Raw genomic sequence first — 17,399 nt, forward strand, 5'->3', positions numbered from 1 at the left:
GAGGGCAAAGGCTGGCTACAGAAAGAAGACGGAGGAGGATGGGCGTCGTTCTCAGCAGTCTCTCCCTCCGCCATTAATTTGTGAAGCGGGTAAAAGTGGGGGTTGAAGCAGAGAGAGAGAGAGGGTCGAGGAAGGAGGAGGATGCCGGGCGTGCCTTAATCCAGGGAGAAATAAAGGCCTCAATATGGGTTGCTGTGAGTTTGGCCATGTTCCAGAAGCATTCTCTCCTGACGTTTCGCCCACATCTATGGCAGGCATACTCAGAGGTTGTGAGGTATGTTGGAAAGCTAAGTAAGGGAGGTTTCTATATCTGTGGAAGGTCCAGGGTGGGAGAAAGAACTCTTTGTTACTTGGAGGCAAGTGTGAATGTTGTAATCAATCACCTTGATTAGCATTAATGGCCTTGCCAGCTTCATGGCCTGGCTTCTTCCTGCCTGGGGGAATCCTTTGTTGGGAGGTGTTACCTGGCCCTGATTGATTCATGTCTGGAATTCCTCTGTTTTCAGAGTGTTGTTCTTTAGTTACTGTTCTGATTTTATAATAATAACTAGCTGTGCCCGGCCACGCGTTGCTGTGGCGAAGTCTGGTGGTATGGGAAATAAAGTATTGAGGAATTGGTGGTAGTTAAGGTAAAGGGTAAAGGTTTTCCCCTGATGTTAAGTCCAGTCGTGTCCGACTCTGGGGGTTGGTGCTCATCTCCATTTCTAAGCTGAAGAGCCGGCGTTGTCCGTAGACTCCTCCAAGGTCATGTGGGATGACTGCATGGAGCGGCGTTATCTTCCCGCCGGAGCAGTACCTATTGATGCACTCACATTTGCATGTTTTCGAACTTCTGGGTTGGCAGAAACTGGGGCTAACAGTGGGGGCTCTCTCCGCTCCCCCAATTCAAACTTGCGGCCTTTCGGTACAGAAGTTCAGGAGCTCAGCGCTTTAACACGCTGGGATATTATTTCCTAAAGATTGTGAATATACAATATTTCGGATTTTTTTTGTCTGTTGGAGGCAAGTATGAATGCTGCAATTAGGAAAAATGATTAGGATGTAATGGCCTTGCAGCTTTAAAGCCTGGCTGTTTCCTCCCCGAGTAATTTTTTTGTTGGGAGGTGTTAGCTGGCCCTGATTGTTTCCTGTCTGGAATTCCCTTGTTTTCAGAGTGGTGTTCGTTGAGATATTTTATGTGCTTCTACTGTCTGTGGCCCTGAGAAAACAGAGGATTTGCCAGACTTTGATGGGAATATTTTGTTGGGAGGTGTTAGCTGGCCCTGATTGTTTCCTGTGTGGAATTCCCCTGTTTTCAGAGTGTTGTTCTTTATTTAGTGTTCTGATTTTAGAGATTGTATTGTTCTGTTTTATTATACCACATTAATTTTTATATATTCTAATTTTAGTGTTTTTGAATACTTGGAACCAGATTATATTCATTTTCACGGTTGACCGCAACACAATAATAATAATAATAATAATAATAATAATAATAATAATAATGATAGTAATAATAATGACTTTGGTAATACACAGTGCTTCACTCCCTTCTCAGCTTCCTTTCTGGAAGAATCCTTTCTTGGGAGGTGTTAGCTGGCCCTGATTGTTTCCTTTGTGGAATTTCCAATTTTCCTGCTTTCAGACTGTTGGTCTTTATTTACTGTCCTGGTTTTAGAGATTATATTGTTCTGCATTATTCTATCCCAGTAATTATTTCATATTAAAGTAGAATCTCACTTATCCAACATTCGCTTATACAATGTTCTGGATTATCCAACGCAGTCTGCCTTTTCATAAGCAATGTTTTTGTAATCAGTGTTTTAAATTCATTGTGATATTTTAGTGGTAAATTTGTAAATATAGTACAGTAGAGTCTCACTTATCCAACATAAATGGGCCGGCAGAATGTTGGATAAGCGAATATGTTGGATAATAAGGAGGCATTAAGGAAAAGCCTATTAAACATCAAATTAGGTTATGATTTTACAAATGAAGCACCAAAACATCATGTTGGACAACAAATTTGGTAGAAAAAGTAGTTCAATATGCAGTAATGCTATGTAGTAATTACTGTATTTATGAATTTAGCACCAAAATATCACGATATATTGAAAACATTGACTACAAAAATGCGTTGGATAATCCAGAACATTGGATAAGCGAGTGTTTGATAAGTGAGACTCTACTGTAATTACAACATAGCATTCCTGAGCATTGAACTACTTTTTCTATCAAATTTGTTGTATAATATGATGTTTTGATGCTTAATTTGTATAACGATTACCTAATTTGATGTTTAATTGGCTTTTCCTAAATCCCTTCTTATCCTGCCAGCTTGTTTATGTTGGATAAGTGAGACTCTACTGCATATTGATAATCTTATATTATCTGCTTAGAACTGGATTATATGAGGCCCCTTCTTCACAGCTGTATAAAATGCACACTGAAGTGGATTATATGGTAGTGTGGACTCAAGATAATCCAGTGCAAAGCAGATAATATAAGATTATAAATGGGTTATATAGCTGTGTGGAAGGGCCTTGAGTCTACACTGCCATATAATCCAGTGTAAATTAGATAATCTGTGGAAGAGGCCTAAGTGAGGCCTAAACCTGCCTGTCCCCTAACTGAACCCTGGCTGTCCCTTGGCTGAATTGGTTGCTAGGAGACGAAGTGGGCAGATATTAGCCCTCTAAACTGGCAGCAATTGGATAAAAACAATTATTGCTCGCCCTCTAATTAGGACTTTATTTTTCTTTTCTTTTTGTTGTATCTTACTGGAGCCATGGATGATGGGTTGTGTTGTCAAATTTCGAGGTTGGGCGGCCTGTAGTTTTGTTGTTTTGTGGGTTGCCGTGATGCCATCACTCATTTATCTATATAGATAATAATAATAAACTTTATTTATATACTGCCCTATCTCCCAGATGGGACTCAGGGCGGTTTCCAGTCATAAAAACAACACAAACATTACATAGCAACATAATAACACATTATTAAGCAAAGTAAAATAATACAATTATAGCAATAAATAATACTTACATGACCTGATCAAGGGGACAGGAACCATAACCCCAATATATTAAAATGTATCATAGAATCATAGAATAGTAGAGTTGGAAGAGACCTCATGGGCCATCTAGTCCAACCCCCCCCCCCCCCCCGCGCTAAGAAGCAGGAAATCGCATTCAAAGCACCCCCGACAGATGGCCATCCAGCCTCTGCTTAAAAGCCTCCAAAGAAGGAGCCTCCACCACAGCCCGTGGGAAAGAGTTCCACTGTCGAACAGCTCTCACAATGAGGAAGTTCTTCCTGATGTTCAGGTGGAATCTCCTTTCCTGTAGTTTGAAACCATTGTTCCATGTCCTAGTCTGAGGACAGCAGAAAACAAACTTTCTCCCTTCTCCCTATGACTTCCCCTCATATATTTGTACATGGCTATCATGTCTCCTCTCAGACTTCTCTTTTGCAGGCTAAACATGACCAGCTCTTTAAGCCGCTCCTCATAGGGCTTGTTCTCCAGACCCTTAATCATTTTAGTCGCCCTCCTCTGGATGCTTTCCAGCTTGTCAACATCTCCCTTCAACTGTGGTGCCCAGAATTGGACACAGTATTCCAGGTGTGGTCTGACCAAGGCAGAATAGAGGGGGAGCATGACTTCCCTGGATCTAGATGCTATACCCCTATTGATGCAGGCCAGAATTCCGTTGGCTTTTTTAGCTGCCGCATCACATTGTTAGCTCATGTTTAACTTGTTGTCCATGAGGACTCCAAGGTCTTTTTCACACGTACTGCTGTCAAGCCAGGCGTCCCCCATTCTGTATCTTTGCATTCCATTTGCATTCCATTTTTTCTGCCAAAGTGAAGTATCTTGCATTTGTCCCTGTTGAACTTCATTTTGTTAGGGCCATCTCTCTAGTCTGTCAAGATCGTTTTGAATTCTGCTCCTGTCTTCTGGAGTGTTGGCTATCCCTCCCAGTTTGGCGTCGTCTGCAAACTTGATAAGCATGCCCTCTAAATCTTAATCCAAGTTGTTAATAAAGATGTTGTACAGTACTGGGCCCAAGACCAAACCCTACGGCACTCCACTAGTCACTTCTTTCCAGAATGAAGACGAACCATTAGTGAGCACCCTTTGGGTTCGTTCGCTTAACCAATTACAGATCCACCTAATAGTAGCACTGCCTAATCCACATTTGACTAGTTTGCTTCCAAGAAGGTTGTGGGGGACTTTGTTGGTTTTACTGAAATCAAGATATTCTATAAACACAGCATTACCTGCATCTACCAAGTTTGTAACTATCAAAAAAAAATTAGTCTGGCATGACTTGTTTTTGAGAAATCCATGTTGACTTTTAGTAATCACAGCATTCCTTTCTAAGCTATTGGAGACTCCCTCCTTAATTATCAGTTCCAGAATGTTTCCTGGTATTGATGTCAGACTGACTAGGCTGTAATTGTTTAGGTCCTCTTTTTTCCCTTTTTGAAGATTGAAACATTTGCCCTCCTCTAGACTGCTGGAACTTCTCCTGTTTTCTAAGAATTCTCAAAGATTACTGCCAGTGGTTCTGAAATGACTTCTGCTACTTAGAATCATAGAATCGTAGAGTTGGAAGAGACCTCATGGGCCATCCAGTTCAACCCCCTGCAAGAAGCAGGGAAAAATGTAAGATGCTACACTTAGGCAAAAAGAAAAATGAAACACAAGGATACAGAATGGGTGATGCATGGCTCGACAAAAGTCCACGTGAGAAAGATCTTAAGAGTCTTTATACACTTTAGCCATGTGATGAAACAGCTAAAAAGCCAATGGGATTTTGGGCAGCATCAAAATGGGTATTGTGTCTACATCTAGGGAAGAAGTTGCTAGGGTGGGCATGACAGTTCAAAAGAGATATTGACAAGCTGGAAGGTGTCCGAAGAAGGGTAACTGAAATGATTATTTATTGATTTCATTTACTGGAATCAAATAGTTTGATTTTGAATCTATTTGTTAACCAGGAATTCAATGGAATCATTGGTGATACCACCCATGGCAGACTTTAAGGCAAGGCACCCCAAACTAAGGCCTGTTGGCTGGATGCAGCCCTCCAAAGTCATTGACATGGCTCCCCCCTAAACTTTTGGGTCGCCCTCACACAGCAACCACAATCCAACAAAGAAAAACCATGAAAAATACCTCCCCGGGGATAACTGCCCTCTTCATCTCTCTGATCATGTTTAGAAAATATTAATTTTTAAAGAAAGAATCCAGAGGCTGTGACTTGTGGAGGTCACACTTTCTCAGCCTTGATTCGCAATAGAAAAACCAAGGGAAAATTCCTTTCCAGGATGACTCCCTCTTCATCTCTTTTTCAAATGCTGTTCTTCCTCTTAACGGTGGGAATCTTCTGTGTAGATTAATTGCCAAAATTCTATCATTTGGAGAGCTAAAGCGGGAGAGAAAGACAGAGGAGGAAAATAAGAATAATCCTAGGAATAATGGCAAAACGGCAGGGGAGAGTGGTTGAAGCGAGCACCGAACCCTGTGTCCCAAGAGTTCTCATCTAGCGCTCCAGCCGCAAGGCCACCGGGCTCCCCTCGGCCTCCCCGCGAGAAAAACACCTTAAGAGGCTGAGGCGGAGCGACGTGACAGTGACGAAAGTGAAAGTGATGTCCTCAGCCACGCACTCACTTAGGACGGAAGGCGGGACTGAGAGCCGGAGGGGGCGGGGCCAAGCCACCGAGAGGGCCCAGTGGGAGGGGGCGGCCCTCCTGATGATGTCATCACGCCACGCACGGAGGGCGTGTGGGGGCCAAGTGGCTCCATGGGTTCAAGGTGGCAGAAATGTGCTCCGGACTTCGGCAACCTGTCCCATGGTTGGTTTTCCGGGCTGTATGGCCATTTTCCAGAAGCATTCCGTCTTGACATTTCGCCAACATCTATGGCAGGTATTCTCAAGGGAGGTACAGTAGAATCTCACTTATCCAACGTTCTGGATTATCCAACGCATTTTTGTAGTCAATGTTTTCAATACATCGTGATATTTTGGTGCTAAATTCGTAAATACATTAATTACTACATAGCATTACTGCGTATTGAGCTACTTTTTATGTCAAATTTGTTGAACATTATATTTTAGTGCTTAATTTGTAAAATTATAACTTAATTTGATGTGTAATAGGCTTTTCCTTAATCCCTCCTTATTATCCAACATATTCGCTTATCCAACGTTCTGCTGGCCCGTTTATGTTGGATCAGTAAGACTCTACTGTATGTTGGAAACTAGGCAAGTGGGGTTTCTATATCTGGAAGGTCGAGTGGGAGAAAGAACTCTTGTCTGTTTGAGGCAAGTGTGAATGTTGCAATTAATCACCTTGATAAGCATTGAAAGGCCCTGCAGCTTCAAGGTCTGACTGATTTCTGCCTGGGGAATCCTTTGTTGGGAGGTGTTACCTAACCCTCGTTGTTTCCTGTTTGGAATTCCCGTTTTCAGACTGCTGTTCTTTATTTACTGTCCTGATTTTGCAGTTTTTAAAAATACTGGTAGCCAGATATTGTTCATTTTCATGGTTTCCTTCTCTCTGTTGAAATTGTGGATTTCAATGGCTTCTCTGTGTAGTCTGACATGGAGGTTGTTAAAGTGGTCCAGCATTTCTGTGTTCTCAAAGAATATATTGTATCCAGGTTGTTTCATCAAGTACTCTCCTTTGGCTGACTTCTCTGGTTGAATTACCCTGCAGTGCCTTTCATGTTCCTTAAATCGTGTTTGGGCAATGCTGCGTTTGGTGGTCCCTATGTAGAATTGTCCACAGCTGCATGGTATAAAGTAGTCTCCTGCAGAGGTGGTGCAGTGGTTCTTACGTCAGACTTTGTCACTGAAGCCACTGAGGTCCCTTCGACACAGCCTTATTATTATTATTATTATTATTATTATTATTATTATTATTATTTTAAACATTTTGGCAGCCAGAGTAGGTGCTGTAACAGGGTGCTATAGAATCATAGAAGCAGAGTTGGAAGAGACCTCATGGGCCATCCAGTCGAACCCCCTGCCAAGAGGCAGGAAATCGCATTCAAAGCACCCCCGACAGATGGCCATCCAGCCTCTGTTTAAAAGCCTCCAAAGAAGGAGCCTCCACCACAGTCCGGGGGAGAGAGTTCCACTGCTGAACAGCCCTCACAGTGAGGAAGTTCTTCCTGATGTTCAGGTGGAATCTCCTTTCCTGTAGTTTGAAGCCATTGTTCTGCATCCTAGTCTGCAGGGCAGCAGAAAACAAGCTTTCTCCTTCCTCCCTATGACTTCCCCTCACATATTTGTACATGGCTATCATGTCTCCTCTCAGCCTTCTCTTCTGCAGGCTAAACATGCCCAGTTCTTTAAGCCGCTCCTCATAGGGCTTATTCTCCAGACCTCTGATCATTTTAGTTGTCCTCCTCTGGACGCTTTCCAGCTTGTCAACATCTCCCTTCTACTGTGGTGCCCAGAATTGGACACAGTATTCCAGGTGTGGTCTGACCAAAGCAGAATATAGGGGTAGCATGACTTCCCTGGATCTAGACACTATACTCCTATTGATGCAGGCCAAAATCCCGTTGGCTTTCTTAGCAGTTGCATCACATTGCTGGCCCATGTTTAACTTGTTGTCCACAAGGACTCCAAGATCTTTTTCACGTGTACTGCTGTCTAGCCAGGCATCACCCATTCTGTATCTTTGCATTCCATTTTTTCTGCCAAAGTGAAGTATCTTGCATTTGTCCCTGTTGAACTTCATTTTGTTAGTTTCGGCCCATCTCTCTAGTCTGTCAAGATCGTTTTGACTTCTACTCCTGTCTTCTGGAGTGTTGGCTATCCCTCTCAGTTTGGTGTTATCTGCAAACTTGATGATCGTGTCTTCTAACCCTTCGTCTAAGTCGTTCATAAAGATGTTAATTAAACAGAACTGGGCCCAGGACAGAACCCTGCGGCACTCCACTCATGACTTCTTTCCAAGATGAAGATGACGCATTGGTGAGCACCCTTTGGGTTCGTTTGCTTAGCCAATTACAGATCCACCTAACCGTAGTTTTGTCTAGCCCACATTTTACTAGTTTGTTTGCCAGAAGGTCGTGGGGGACTTTGTTGAAGGCCTTACTGAAATCCAGGTACGCTACATCTACGGCGTTCCCTGTATTGACCCAACTCGTAACTCTGTCGAAGAAAGAGATCAGATTGGTTTGGCATGACTTGTTTTTGGTAAATCCGTGTTGACTATTAGCAATGACTACATTTGTTTCTAAGTGTTTGCAGACCACTTCCTTAATGATCTTTTCCAGAATCTTGCCTGGTATCGATGTGAGGCTGACCGGACAGTAATTGTTTGGGTCGTTTTTTTTTTTTTGTAATATATATTACACAATATATACAGTGTAGAGCCGGATTTTGTCTTGTGTCCATGCATTTTTGGGATGATTTGGGATGAGGGGCTTGTGTGCTTGTATGCAAGGCCACAGAGGAGGAACCAGAATAAGCACAATTGTTAATTTTTAATAGATTAAGATTACTTACAACTGGAAGTGCTTTTACTGAGGAAATGCTTAGAGGTTAGTCTCTCTGATTATGTTTGGGAAATATACAAATTATTAGAATAAATCTGCAAGATGGGACTTCAGAAGTCACACTTTCTCAGCCTTGGTTAATATTTTCAAAACAAAAACCATGAAAAATACCTACACATGGGAAACTGTTTTTCATCTCTTTTTCAAATATTGCTCTTACTCTTAAAGGATGGGAAGGTTCTGTTTAGATTAATTCCCAAAGTACTGTATTTACTTTAAAAATTGTCATAATTTCACATTAATTAAAGCAATATATTGCCGGTAACATTTAAATAGATCAAAACTACAGTCCAGCTGCCAGTTTTTTACTCAGGAAATGCTTCTTGGCATTCTTTGAGATGGGCTTTTCTAATAATGTTTGAAAAATATTCAATTTAGAAAAATTCAGGGGATGTCATGTCTGGGGTCACACTGTCGCTGCGACTGTCGCTGGGTTGACCTCCTCCAAAGAAAAACCATGGAAAATAACTCCCCATGGATAACTGCCCTCTTCATCTAGTCTTCAAATACAGTTATTACTTTTAGATCATGGGACACGCTGGTTGAAATCCATTCCCAAAGTAATATTTTTATGAAATGATGTTTATAATTGGACATTAACGAAAGCAATCTATCGGTGGCAATGTTTCTTGAATAAATTAGAAATACAGGGCAATTGGGAATCTGTTGCTCGGGAAATGCTTCATGACAGTCCTAGAGGTTGGTCTCTCTGATAATGTTTAGAAAATATTTTTTTAGAAAAAATCCAGAGGCTGTGACACTTTCTCAGCCTTGGTTCACCTTCGCAATAGAAAAACCATGGAAAATCCCTTCCCAGGATGACTGTCCTCTTCATCTCTTTTTCAAATGCTGCTCTTCCTCTTTACGGTGGGAATCTTCTGTGTATATTAATTGCCAAAGTCCTATCATTTGGAGAGCTAAAGCGGGAGAGAAAGACAGAGGAGGAAAATAAGAATAATCCTAGGAATAATGGCAAAACGGCAGGGGAGAGTGGTTGAAGCGAGCACCGAACCCTGTGTCCCAAGAGTTCTCATCTAGCGCTCCAGCCGCAAGGCCACCGGGCTCCCCTCGGCCTCCCCGCGAGAAAAACACCTTAAGAGGCTGAGGCGGAGCGACGTGACAGTGACGAAAGTGAAAGTGATGTCCTCAGCCACGCACTCACTTAGGACGGAAGGCGGGACTGAGAGCCGGAGGGGGCGGGGCCAAGCCACCGAGAGGGCCCAGTGGGAGGGGGCGGCCCTTCTGATGATGTCATCACGCCACGCAGGGAGGGAGGTCGGCTGGTCGTGGGCGGGGCCACGGGGCTCCATGGATCCAAAGGTGGTTGAAATGTGTTCTGGCCTTCGGCAAGCTGTCCCATGATTGGGTTGCTGTGAATTTTCCGGCTGTATGGCCATTTTACAGAAGCATTCTCTCCTGACGTTTCGCCGACATCTATGGCAGGCATCCTTAGAGGTTGCGAGGTATGTCGGAAACGAAGCAAGTGGGGTTTCTGTATCTGTGGAAGGTCCTGGGTGGGAGAAAGAACTCTTGTCTGTTGGAGGCAAGTGTGAATGTTGCAATTTATCCCCATGATGAGCATAGAAAACCCTTGCAGCTTCAAGGCCTGACTGCTTCCTGCCTAGAGTAATCCTTTGTTGGGAGGTGTTATTTGGCCCTGATTGTTTCTTCTGTGGAATTCCCGTTTTCAGAGTGCTGTTCTTTATTTATTGTCCTGATTTTAGAGTTGTTTTAAATACTAGTAGCCAGATTTTGTTCATTTTCATAGTTTCCTCTTTTCTGTTGAACCCGCCTACATGTGTGTGGATTTCAATGGCTTCTCTCTGAAATCTGTCATGGTGGTTGTTGGAGTAGATCAGCATTTCTGTGTTCTCAAATAATATGCTGTCTCCAGTTTGGTCCATCAAGTGCTCTGCTATGGCTGACTTCTCTGGTTGAATTACTCTGCAGTTCCTTTCATGTTCCGTGATTTGTGTTTTTGCAATGCTTCGTTTGGTGGTCCTTATTAGACTTGTCCACAGCTGCGTGGTATATGGTAGACTCCTGCAGAGATGGTGTAGTGGTTCTTACGTCAGACTTTGTCACAGAAGTCACTGAGGGCCCTTCCACACAGCCATATAATAATAATAATAATAATAATAATAATAATAATAATAATAATAATAATACAACTACTACAACAAAAATACAATAATAGTGCATATTATTTATATCCCGCTTTTTCTTCCTCACTGGACCCAAAGTGATTCACAAGATAATATAATACAAATCAAAGCACATTGAACATCAAATACATGTCAAAAAGCACACAAAGCATAATGTCCAGAAATAATACATATTAAGCATTAATACATTTTAAACTAATTTCAATTATTGTGGATATTCATCAGTTAGTATATTTCACTAAACTCAGTGCAAATCAAGCTTGCTGCCATTAGCAAGTAAACACATTGGTCAAAAGCTTCCTCGAATAGATAAGTCTTCCAACTGGTTCTTGAAAGATAACCGGAAAGAGGGAGTTTTAATCTTAAATACCCAGGGCGGCTACCAAGTAGGCCTTTTCTAGTTGCCGCCAACTGTATTTATGACAGCGGCAGCAACGGCACTGAGAGACAGGTCTCTCCGGAAGATCGTAATGATCGGGCAGGGTTGGTAAGAGGAGATGCAGTCAGATAGGTAATTTGGACCTGTACGGCTCTAAAGGTGAAAACCAGCAGTATGAATTGGGCCCAGAAACATATTGGCAGCCAATGTACGTGCTGTAACAGGGTGCTGTAATATTGTGTGTAACAGGTGCTGTAATATTCTGCAATATTACCGATAATATATCAAGATAGAAATTCCCACAATTTCTGCTTTGAACTGACTTATCTCAGTCCATACTGCAGTATATTTCAGTTCGAACCAGAGAATGTGGGATTTTATTCAGCTGTGTGGAAGGGGCCTGAGTGACTTTAGCCAAGGCACACACTCTCAGCCTCAGGTGAAGACAATGGCACGTCCTCTTTGAAAAAATCATTAACAGAAAACTCTGAGATAGGGTCTCCTTAAGTTTGACCTAAATCTAAAAAGATTTGAAAGAACACAACAGCAATCCTAATTAATTGCATCCTCCATCTATTTTTCATATATTCTTCTGAAAAATGACATTCACAACCATTTGGAGATCATAACATTTTGGAAAAGTTTGATCTTTCAGAGGAGAGCCACAACCTCTTTTGAGTAGAATCTTATCAAGTGGCTTACAACCAAATATAGTGTGCAAGGCAATGTCTTCAGTTATTAGACTGCACCTGTGGTCAGTGATCTGTTAGGAAAAGAGAATATGGTAGTGCATCAAGACCAAGCACAATTGTTAATTTTTAATAGATTAAAACTACAATACAACTGGGAGTCTTTTTACTCAGAAAATGCTTCTTGGCCATCTTTGAGGTTGTCTCTCTGATCATGTTTGGGAAATACTCAATTTAGAAAAATCCAGAGGATGTAATGCCTGGCATCAGACTTTCTCAGCCTTGGGTGACCTCCAAAGAAAAAAACCATGAAAAATAACTCCTCACCGATAAATGCAAATTCCATTTATTTTTCAAATACTGTTATCACTCTTAAAGCATGGGACACTCTGTTTAAAATAAATTCCCAAAGTAATATTTTTATGAAATATTATTGTAAGTTTACATAACAAAAGCAATATATTAGTGGTAATGGTTTTTTTAAATGAATTAGAAAGACAAGACAATTGGGAATCTATTGCTCGGGAAATGCTTCTTGACAGTCTTGGGGGTTGGTCTCCCTGATCATGTTTAGAAAATATTAATTTTTTTTAGAAAGAATCCAGAGGCTGTGACTTGTGGGGGTCACACTTTCTCAGCCTTGGTTCACCTTCAATAGAAAAACCATGGAAAATCACAACCACAATCCAACAAAGAAAAACCATGAAAAATACCTCCCCGGGGATAACTGCCCTCTTCATCTCTCTGATCATGTTTAGAAAATATTAATTTTTAAAGAAAGAATCCAGAGGCTGTGACTTGTGGAGGTCACACTTTCTCAGCCTTGGTTCGCAATAGAAAAACCAAGGGAAAATTCCTTTCCAGGATGACTCCCTCTTCATCTCTTTTTCAAATGCTGTTCTTCCTCTTAACGGTGGGAATCTTCTGTGTAGATTAATTGCCAAAGTTCTATCATTTGGAGAGCTAAAGCGGGAGAGAAAGACAGAGGAGGAAAATAAGAATAATCCTAGGAATAATGGCAAAACGGCAGGGGAGAGTGGTTGAAGCGAGCACCGAACCCTGTGTCCCAAGAGTTCTCATCTAGCGCTCCAGCCGCAAGGCCACCGGGCTCCCCTCGGCCTCCCCGCGAGAAAAACACCTTAAGAGGCTGAGGCGGAGCGACGTGACAGTGACGAAAGTGAAAGTGATGTCCTCAGCCACGCACTCACTTAGGACGGAAGGCGGGACTGAGAGCCGGAGGGGGCGGGGCCAAGTCACCGAGAGGGCCCAGAGGGAGGGGGCGGCCCTCCTGATGATGTCATCACGCCACGCAGGGAGGGAGGTCGGTTGGTCGTGGGCGGGGCCACGGGGCTCCATGGATCCAAGGGTGGTTGAAATGTGTTCTGGCCTTCGGCAAGCTGTCCCATGATTGGGTTGCTGTGAGTTTTCCGGGCTGTATGGCCATTTTACAGAAGCATTCTCTCCTGACGTTCCTCCCACTTCTATGGCAGGCATCCTTAGAGGTTGCGAGGTATGTCGGAAACGAGGCAAGTGGGGTTTCTATATCTGTGGAAGGTCCTGGGTGGGAGAAAGAACTCTTGTCTGTTGGAGGCAAGTGTGAATGTTGCAATTTATCACCTTGATGAGCATTGAAAACCCTTGCAGCTTCAAGGCCTGGCTGCTTCCTGCCTAGAGGAATCCTTTGTTGGGCGGTGTTATTTGGCCCTGATTGTTTCTTCTGTGGAATTCCCGTTTTCAGAGTGCTGTTGTTCATTTATTGTCCTGATTTTAGAGTTTTTTTAAATACTAGTAGCCAGATTTTGTTCATTTTCATAGTTTCCTCCTTTCTCTTGAACCCACCTACATGTGTGTGGATTTCAATGCCTTCTCTGTGAAGTCTGATATTGTGGTTGTTGGAGTAGCTCAGCATTTCTGTGTTCTCAAATAATATGCTGTCTCCAGTTTGGTCCATCAAGTGCTCTGCTATGGCTGATTTCTCTGGTTGGATTAGTCTGAAATGTCTTTCATGTTCCTTAATTTATATTCAGGCAATCCTGCATTTGGTGGTCCCTATGTAGACATATCCACAGCAGCATTGTATGTGATAGATTCCTGTAGAGGTGAGAGGATCCCTCTTGATGGGTTTTTTCAGTGGGTCTGTAGATAGTTTTGTAAGTTGTGTTTCTTCATTAGCTTCCCAGTATGGCCAGTGGTTCCCATGATGTATGGCAAAAACACCTTTCCCCTGGGTGGGTCTTTGTCTTTACTCTCATGGATTGTTCTTGGTCTTGTAGCTCTTCCGATGTCTGTGTTGGAGTATCCGTTGGCTTGTAGAATCCATTTTAGGTAGTTCAATTCACCTTGGAGGAAGTGAAGTTTGCAGATTCAAGTTCGTAGAGCACTTGATGAACCAACCTGCACACAACGTATTTATTTATTTATTATTTAAACTTATATGCCGCCACTCCCCTAGGGCTCGGGGCGGCTTACAAGAAAGGCTAAAATCTAACAATTAAAAAACATCTTTGATATATCTTTAAAAAAAACATCTTAAAAAATACAGGAATCCTGAACCACTCGGTCTTCAACTGGTTTTTATTTATTTATTTATTATTTAAACTTATATGCCGCCATTCCCCTAGGGATAACGGGGAAGGGGGAGTTTGAAAGATAACAGGGAAGGGGGAGTTTTAATCTCAATGGGGACGGCTACCGAGAAGGCTCTCTCTCTCGGTGCCGCCAACCGTATTAGTTAAGATCTTTCCCGAAGATCTTAATGATCAGGCAGGTTTCCTGAAGATCTTAATGATCAGGCGATGCAGTCAGATAGGTAAGTTAGACCTGAACCATTTAGGTCAACACCAGCACCTTGAATTGAGCCTGGAAACACATTGGCAGCTAGTTTAGGTGCTGTAACAGGGTGCTGGAATATATATATATATATGTGTGTGTGTGATGGCATCACGGCGACCAACAAAACAACAAAACTACAGGCCCCCCCAACCTCAAAATTTGACAACACAACACATCATCCACGCCTCTAGGTTGATACAACAAAAAGAAAAGAAAAATAAAGTCCTAATTAGAGGGAGAGGAATAATTGTTTTTATCCAATTGCTGCCAGTTACAGGGATAATCTCTGCCCACTTGGTCTCCTAGCAACCAACTCAGCCGAGGGGACAGGCAGACTTAGGCCTCTCTTAGGCCTCTTCCACAGATTATTTAATTTGTTTTTATCCAATTGCTGCCACTCCATGCAGTCATCCCACATGACCTTGGAGGAGTCTACGGACAACGCTGGCTCTTTGGCTTAGAAATGGAGATGAGCACCAACCCCCAGACTCAGACACGACTGCACTTAATGTCAGGGAAAACCTTTACCCTTTACCTTAACTACCACCTATTCCTCAATACTTTATTTCCCATACCACCATACTTCGCCACAGCAACGCGTGGCCGGGCACAGCTAGTATATATATAAAACAGGTGCTGTAATATTATATATTCTGTAATATAACCCAGAATATCAAGGCAGAAAATCGCACAATATCTGCTTTGAACTGAGTATTATTGAGTCCACACTGCCAAATATTGCAGTTCAACGCAGTAAATATGGGATTTTATTCAGCTGTGTGGAAGAGGCCTGAATTACTTTAGCCAAATCATACTCTCTCAGTCTCAGGTGAAGACAAAGGCACATCCCCTTTGAATAAATCGCGAGCAGAAAATTCTGAGATACGATCTCCTTAAGTTTACCCTAAATCTGAAATGACTTGAAGGTACACAATAACAATCCTAATTAATTGCATTCTCCCATCTATTTTTCATATATTCTTATTGCTCTTAAACTATGGGTAGCTCCTGTTTCCTAAGTAAAATGAACATGTGAAACTCATGAAATGAAACCTTCCCTTTTTCCATAGCCACCTGTGCCTTCTGAGAAGCTTTCTGTAGAGTTTCAGAGTCTCTTGAATAACTTGAGATTGCAGAAGGTGGGGAGAAATTCATTCTATGGAATTTAATTTAACTTATAGGTGAGACCTAAAGACTTCTTAAAATGCCAAAAGGAAATGCATACTTGAAAAGTTTCTACCTATCTAGCTGGTCTTGGAATACTTAGAATATGAAATTTTGTATTTCCAGTCCAACAGTGGCAGCTAGTGACAGAGCGTGAAGCCTAAGGTTCAGTGCATTTATCACCATCCACCATGATTCCCATCTCATATTAGAGGTTGCTGTTAGCATTGAAACATTAGATGTCCTAAACTATTGCTTCTCAAAGTGAGAGAAAAGAGGGGATGCAAAAAATGTGGCAGCAGGAAAAGGTTTCTGAATGCCACCCAGTGGCTGTTTTCAACATTTACAATGTTAGCAGCAATGTGCAGTGTTTACAGTGGACACTGAAGAGAGGCTTCAGCTGTGCTTCGTAAAAACAAGAATCAGCCTGTATAGCAGGCCTTGCAAATGCTGATTTATTATCAGTAAATGTTTGATCTTTATACCTATTTGTATACCTATATAGCAAGGATCGTGTAAAAAGTTCTCAAGCAAGAAAGGTTAATGAGTGGGAAAAAGAAGAAAACCCTGTTCCAAACAATAGCCTTCTGAAAGGAAAGGTTCCAGGATCAACTCCTAGTTCCACATTCTTTTGAAAAGAAATCTGGATTTGACAGGCTTTTGACTATCAAATTCCTTCCTCTTTTGGAATAACTTTGCCAGCCGTAGAGCAGCTGGTGTTTCTCTTGTAAACTGGAAGAATGCCGATTATTTTGGGTTGTTTTAAGATTCATTTGTGCGTATTACATTTACTGTCTCAAGTATTATTCCTTCCTCTTCTTTCTAGCAGGCTGTGCCAGGCTTATCTGTCTTTATTTTGGTTACCAATAAAATCCCAATTTCATCCTGGTCCAAAGGGACAATTCATGAAAACTGTACGGAAGGGATAGCATTCACTGAAAGATAGAAATCCTCCCATCAGTTGGAACATAAAACATCCCTGGAGAGAGAATAGTTGTACAAGAGACAAAAGACTGCAGCTGCTCTTAACTGCTCCCAATGCATCTAAAATACTTCCATGTTCCCTTTCATTGCTGCCAACATCAATAACTGCTGTGTGGGGAAATGAGTCAGGCTTAAATTAAGAGCATGGTGACCAGTTGTTTAAAATAGTCAAAAACATCCGTAATCTAATGAAAACCCTTGCCTGTATGGTTCTTTAGTTCCCTCAAACACGACTGTTTTGGCAATTCATTTAGGAGGGATTTTTTTTTTTTTAGGAAAATGGCATTTACAACCATTTGGAGATCCTAATCTTTTGGAAAAGTTTGATCCTTCAGAAAAGAGCCAAAAATCTGCTTGAGTAGACTCTTCTCATATGGTGTACAACCAAATGTAATATGCAAGACCATTGGCTTCAGTTGTTAGACTGAACCTATTGTCTCTGATCTGATAGGAAAACAGAGGATATGCCAGTGCATAAAAACAGCGTTTAGAAGTGTTTTTCCGTGCCCAGAAATATATATCTACTCTCCCATAAAACAACTAGGTTTATATCATGCACTCAAGAGATAAAAAATGAAGTAGGCTTTGTAAAATAACATATTTGGTTTCCTCACAGCTTCATAACA

At 41.9% G+C, this 17,399-nt stretch overlaps 1 long non-coding RNA gene across 1 annotated transcript in view; it reads left to right on the forward strand.

Annotated features, from left to right (window-relative positions):
* The window catches only part of LOC103278251 (uncharacterized), a 22,907-nt gene continuing 5,508 nt past the window's right edge, over positions 1 to 17,399 (forward strand). The window contains exon 1 of the long non-coding RNA XR_505910.2: positions 1 to 274. This is a non-coding gene — a long non-coding RNA (uncharacterized LOC103278251). The remainder of the gene's footprint in view (positions 275 to 17,399) is intronic.

This window comes from Anolis carolinensis, chromosome 3 (genome assembly GCF_035594765.1).
Source record: "Anolis carolinensis isolate JA03-04 chromosome 3, rAnoCar3.1.pri, whole genome shotgun sequence".
NCBI classification, from domain to species: domain Eukaryota; kingdom Metazoa; phylum Chordata; class Lepidosauria; order Squamata; family Dactyloidae; genus Anolis; species Anolis carolinensis.